The sequence below is a fragment of the Pseudochaenichthys georgianus genome, chromosome 22 (genome assembly GCF_902827115.2).
Source record: "Pseudochaenichthys georgianus chromosome 22, fPseGeo1.2, whole genome shotgun sequence".
NCBI lineage: Eukaryota > Metazoa > Chordata > Actinopteri > Perciformes > Channichthyidae > Pseudochaenichthys > Pseudochaenichthys georgianus.
The window spans coordinates 13,432,499-13,439,551 of record NC_047524.1 but is presented as its reverse complement, the minus strand read 5'-3'; positions in this window follow the sequence as shown (position 1 = coordinate 13,439,551).

The following is a 7,053-nucleotide window of genomic DNA, read 5'->3' as shown; positions in this document are numbered from 1 at the left end:
TTAGCTCCGTTACCCACAGGCCTCTGGGAGCAGCAGCGCCGTGGCATACCGGGAAAAGAGAGAGAGACACACACGGGAGACTTACACCCCGTGCACCTGATCATTACCATGCTAAATTTATATTGATTGCTGTAGCTTAAGAGCTAAATGTGAGTTATTCCCCCAACGCGGCCCCTGTGTAGAATCTGTGGTGGTGGGCTGCCGGTAATCCATAGAAACCACAACATGTGCACTGTGTTTGGCCATAGATATGGTAGCAAACAGTATACAGTGCCAGGGAGCATTTATGTAAAGCTGACCACCCCTTCCAGCAGTCATTTTTAAGTGATGGGTTACTCTTGGAATTCATATTACATGCGTGCAGAGACTTAAAGGGGTGTCCTGGAGGGAGGGGGGGGGGGCAGCGTGTGGAGAGTATAGGGTCTTCAACATGTTCCCAGCTTTTCCTGCCCTTGCTCTTGCAGATAAAGTTGTGTATGTGCGGTGTCTCTCCTCCTGCAGGCAGTCATCACACATATGCATATGTGCTTGCCCTTGACATTATCATCAGCAGATTTGTGCTAGAAGCCCCGAGGTAAGGTTGAAATACTGCTGAGGCTTCTGAGAGAGTGGCCTGCTTTAGAAAGAGTGTCCAAGGGCTAAATACGCACCCAGAGACGCAGGCAGAGGAAGGGGAAAAGGCTCTGTAACTGAACCTAACAGAGCGCCCCTCAGGGGACAGCAGTAATTAAACAGTGATTAAATTAAGGGGCAATGCGGGCAAGACGCAGACTGATTGACACTCTGCTGGCTCCTCTCTCTCTCTCTATTTCTCTCTCTGTCTCCCTACCTCACTCACTCTCCCTCTGCGGGTTCAGCTCTGTCGTGGAGCATTGCTTTCTATTGACCTCCAATTACTCACCCACTCTGAATTCTTCAAGGTCCAATTTCAAAACTATTTTCTTAACTGTGTTAAGAGCATGGATCACTGCACTTTTGTTTCTGAAAGGGCTGAGCTGCAGGACTGGAACATAGAAGTAGACTAAAAGAGAAAAGAAACACTTAAATGCATAGTGTCTTCCAATACTATCAATGTTTACTTTGGATAAAGTCACAAACTACAATGGCTCTAGCGTTGCGACCAGAGTACTATCAGTCCTCACCACAGATAGACTCACAAAAGTACAATCACAAGTAGCTGCTTGTGATTTAGAAACCCTGCTCATGCGGAATCTAAAGCGTTTCTCTCCTGTTTCCGAGCAGCTTTAGAAGTGCCTTATCAAATACTCTCCTTGGGGGGGAAATACTATAAATTACCTTTGGCGACTCCTTAAACCCAAAGCAAATAGACAGACAGAAGAGCTGAGCAACAGCAATAAAACCAGCTTTAACAAAACAATCAGAATAACCAAGACACTGAAATTGCCTTCCTCCAAATCTTGAATTCTCTACACGTTTCTGGCTTACCCTGCCTACCACAGTGCCCCGGGTCCTCAGGCCTCTGTATAGATTTTTATAAACCAGGTCTTGTGCTTATGAAAATACCTACTGAGGGCCCTTAAACAATCTGTTAAGTCTTTTGATAGTGAAGAAGGTCCTCTTAGTGTGTAATACAAATTCAAATAGCTGCATGGAGATTACAGGGCATACAAAGAACAGCGGCCTACTTTAGAGGATGAGTTCAAGATGACAGGTATTGATTAAGTGCTCAATGAGAGCACGCCTATGAAAGGCCAGCCATCACACAGCTCATGAAAGAATCATATAGTTCATACACAAGGCGTTCTGCAAACATACAGGCGTGCAGTGTAGGCGGGAGCACATACGAGGCTTGTCATATCCCGAGCCAAATAGTTGACAACCTGCTCGGTTCTTCTGCGGTCAAAAGTCATAAAGAAATGATATGAAACTTTTCTCATGTTTTTTAAAAAGCCTATTAGTACCTATATATCTGGGTAACTATTGAAGGAGGCAGACATTGACAGCAGGCAGACGTATGTGCTTTCGTGGATGTGGCTTTTGCCCAGTAAGACAGAAATGATTCCTTATGCCAGAATCCACTATTCTTTGGTTTGAGCCGCACAGTTTGACACCGCACATGCCTTTACTCCTGACACTGTTATTGGAGGGAAAAGAGAAAGGATATTCTCAAAGATAACATGTGAATTTAATTTCTTGGTGAAACTGCGGAACTGGAAGACTTAGACCTCCCGAGCATATATTGTGCAGTCGATGCGCGGTTGTCAGGGTTTGTGATGATGCTGTGCGAAGACAGCTGTAATCGCAACAGCGCTGCAAGCCTGACCCACCTCATCATCCCTGACATTTAGCACAGCACTGTTTCTCTCTCTCTCCCTGCCTCGCAGTAAACAAATGTTTTAAGCCTGATTTGTATCAGGGTTACCAGAGGACATGCAGTGACACAAAGTGTGGACAACTTCTAAGAGATGGGTGCAAGGAAGAGGCAAAGAAAGGGAGGAGAAATACATAGAAAGAGAAAGGAATTAGAGGAATAGGGGGAATGGAGTGAGAAGAAAAAACTGATCAAAACTGAGGGAGCAGGGATCTGGCCAGACCGAACAGGGGGTTTCTGAGACTAATCTCCAAGGAAAGCTGTCAGATGTCTGCAGACTATGTTCTGATGGAAACTAGGCAATAAATGCTTCTCAAAGCCATCATAAATATGCAGCTTCCTGCCTTACAGTCACTGCTCAGACCCGAGTCCGAGCTCATTATCCCTCTTCTGTACTGGCAGGTGTGCATGCCAAGTCACAGGAAGGATCACTAAAAGCCCCTTAGCCTCAGTGGGATGTGTGGCTCGCTCCTGGGACCAAAGGGCAGGCTCATCAAATCAAGACTTTCTCTTTTACTTTTTCAAAAACATAAGCAGCGATGAAAAGAAGCTTGACTTGAGGGAGGTTTGGTTACATTTCAAAAGCACTTAAACAAACCATAATTGTTCAATGAGCAGTAAGACGTTCAGAGTGAAAACCCAAACATTAAGTATGTGTAGCTTCTATTTTTCCCATTACTGTATATGTGGCTTAAAGATGGGTCATATGAATAATCAAACAGTATGGAAACATCTCCATTCAAATCAAATATGTCAGAACGGAGCATTTTTCAAACCCATCACCCAAATATTTTCAATATACAATTTGAGAACCATGAATAGCGTTGACAAAAGGCATTTGACTTGATTACCTCTTGACATTTTCCCCAATGAATGAAGGCAGTAGCAGATAAGGCAATCACTGCGCTGACATAGTGTAAATAAATAAATATGCCCATTTATCCTGGTCTCCAGATAAAGACATAAGAGCACATAAAGGCAGGAAGGGATAACGCCTCTCAGCAGCCGGCAGGTCCCTACCTGCCTGCCTGTCTGTCTGTAGAGGCTGACAGTACAGCGGCGTGCCCTTCATTATCACCGAGTAATGCTCATCACAACGGCCGTGGCTTTTCTCCATAAAAACCCCAAGTCTCACTCACAATGAGAAATAGGGGAAGATAAGGTGCAGGAGACCATTTCTCTTGACATTCGCAGCGGCAAACTCATCAGTCATGCTGTCAAAGGCACTGGTCTTGGCTAGTTTGGGATTTATGAGAAATAATGATGGGTCGAGAATAGCGGGTAAGGGCTTTGCTTTTACCTTTGGTTTGGGAGAGTTGTGTATTGAGGCACGCTCTGCATAAAACCCAATTTCATTTGTCAGTGACCCTTGCACTGATATCACATCCAATCTCACCATGTTGGGAGGGTTTAGCTGGGCCTGTTTGAGTTGGCGCTGACATTTCCGTCTCACATGATAAAAGAGTATGGTGGCAATACGTTTATTCAAAAGCTAGAGCATTACCAATAGCATCAGGAATGTGTACTGCTCTCTTTGATTCACAGAATTGAGGGTCAGGCTCTGCTGTTAATCGCTCTTTAATTCATTAAAAGGAAACCAGACATCTTTGACTAAAGAACTCTAACACCGACCTGTCCTATTCTGGACCGTATCTGAAAATGGGACGACAAAAATAATAGCATGTGTCAAACACTCACATTTTCTCTTCAAACTAGTGACAGGCGGTGACAGATGCTCCCGGTACAATTGTCATCCTGGACATATTACCATTCACATCGTAGCAGTTATTGTGATGTACAAGGTCTATATAACTTTAATATACATTATTAATTCCAAAGTCATTTGAAAGTGGATTGCAATATTGTTGCAAGGTCAACGTGGCTGAATCATATAGCACATCTGCACAACTATAGATTATAGTCAGGAGGACTTTTAATGGGTTCCCTATGGGACCATACTGCAGGGATGTCCTCAAGCACCAAATTATTAGTCAATTTCAGATTATGAAGTTTATTAATTACTATTCTTAATATATCGTATTAGAGTGCCAGGAGATATAGCCTAACTACCTAAAAGCTGCAATTGATATGTTCGACATACATTTAAATTACATATATTAATGAAATACTAGATTAGCCTCGTGTGAAGCTCGCCTTTTTACTTCAAAGTTCATGAACCAAACTGAAGGCGCACCTGCTAAAACTCAAAGTGCAACATTGGTTATACCGAAGTGTTGTGAAATGACTGGACAAGAGAGTTTGGGGGCAATCTTGATTCAAGTATGTGAATAAGACCTCTCCAAGCTCAAGGGTACTCGGATCTGTGAGGGAATTAAGCCATGGGATTGTAGCTGAGGGGATGGTGCGTTGACAGCGACATTAGCCCCTCAGCACCTCTGCTGCATCACACTATGGCTCGGTAAAAAAGATGGACAGGAATAGCAAATTAAATCTTCTTAATAGTAGCAATGGATGTACAGTCAGGTCTGTCTGAACCTGCAGGATTGTACAAGTGCAGAACATGAAGGGTGGTGTTTTTAGTGGAATAAATTCAAGTGGCTCTGAGTTGTTGTGGTTAATGGGTATACTCCAAGCAACTTCATACAGAAAGCACGGCCATGTTTATATCAATCTGAAACAAGCTCCTTCACAATGCCTTCTGGCCTAATCTTCAAACAAGATCATGGGTCAGATGTTATTCTTTGCTGTTAATTGGGATATATGTATTAAATCGATTAAATTACAAACTTGGGTAAACAGAGTGCCAAAAACACTCTTTTGCTCTGAGCAGCTGGCTTTTGTTGTTGGTTTTCTCACTGGCTTGTTTCCCCCTATTCAGGTTCAGTGACACCACATTGCTTTGCCACAAAGACTAACCGTAATGTAGACAAAGCCAAGTCGGCAAGTCTTTGCACAAGCAACATGCATGCACGCACACAGTTTTAAAGGAAGGAGGTACACAGAGGGAGAAAGGCATTTTTCAATGCATTTAGATGAGACCTTTAACAAAGGTCCCTAATGCAGATATCAATGAACCAGGGGACTGGGCTATCGGAGCGAAATTGGCTGACGGAGGGATGTCACCCCGGTGCATGAAAAATGATGGATCCCATTTGTAAACTTCTCCTATACCCTGCTGCCCCTCCCCCCCACACCCACACTGAGACAAGCATCCCCCCCCCCCTTCATCACCTTCTCCTCCACTGGATATTAAACAAGGAAGAGAACCTATGACTTTGCTGACAAATAACAAGTGGGGTGGTAAAATTGGCACTTTACTGGCCATTTGGTCCGACTGTCAGAGAGCCACAGAGGACCTGTGAGATTTCAGTGATGACAGAATAGATTAACATCACAGACTTTGTTTTTTATCTTCCTTTCATTTTCCATACTACTCTCCAAGGACATCAACAAAATGAAACCAATATCTATAAACCCACAAACAAACAACTGAAGCTTTCAAAACATTAGATTGTGTGTGTTGGACTTTCCTTCGACTCGTTTCCATGGTGGTGCTTGATCTGAGAGGCAAAGGCAACACCTACATCCACCTAATTCACATGAACAGACTGCTGCATTACAACATGCACTCTTTATACCCTGAAATAAAATAGATTTATGTTTCATATATAAAACCTTGCACTTTTTGAAAGCATGGGGCTAAGGTCTGAATGCAGACATCAACACAGGCCATGCATAATACAACAATTTACAGAGCTTGCAGGAATCATGCTAAGCATATAAAGTGTAATAAGCAACATAATATGCATACAGAGCATTTCTAAGGAAACAATGATGTATTGCTAATCATCCTAGAATGAATTACTGCCTTTTTAAAAGCGGTGTTTGAGTCAAAGGTGCTGAGGTTCATAGGCAAACAGTCTGCAGGGAAATGAAGACTTCCCGGTGGAATGCGATGGGCAGCCAAAACGCTGACATTGTGGTTTCAGTGATGGAGTGACTTTAGGAGGGCTTGTGGTCTGCCAGCGTTCAAAGCTGTGCCTTGAGGGTAAGGGGTACATTTGCTAAGTTAATCACATGAGGCCAATTTAACACGGGAGATCTCAGGCGAAATAGGATCTGCAACAGAGCCTCAGACAAACGAGGCCCTGCTGGTTTCCTCTCTGGACAGACACTGGACAACCCTACGATAATCCTTTAATAAGTATTCACTCCAGCACTTAGTATCTTATCAATGTATGTACAGTATACTGGCTCAGTGTCTGTATCGGGTGGTTTCATTTAGAAGGAATTTGCTAAACATCCAGGGTAGCCAGGATTAGGGCAGATTTTCATTATGCATTAATGTGTTGAATATTTGTGCGAGTAATTGACCATAACATAACTCTATAAATAAATGTCAGGAAATTGTGAAAAAAATACCCACTGCATTTTCCCATGGTTTTGTCCTGAAATAAATAAAAGTTATTCAGTTTTTGAGTATGTAAAAAAGGTGAGGGATGAAGTTATTCATTACTAGTAATTAGTATTGATCAATTTCGATGTTGTATTTATAGAAGTACTGATTTATATTAAAAAACTACTATTATTTCAGTTGTAATGCTTACGCAACTGTGTTTTGGGCTATAATGCCCAAAAACTGGAATTGAATTGAGGAAATGCAGACTTGGTAAATTAATATCATAGTTCTGTACATTAAGTATATTTGGCAACTTTGACAGATAAAATGCTGTTTAAGCTACGACAAATGCAAAATGAAC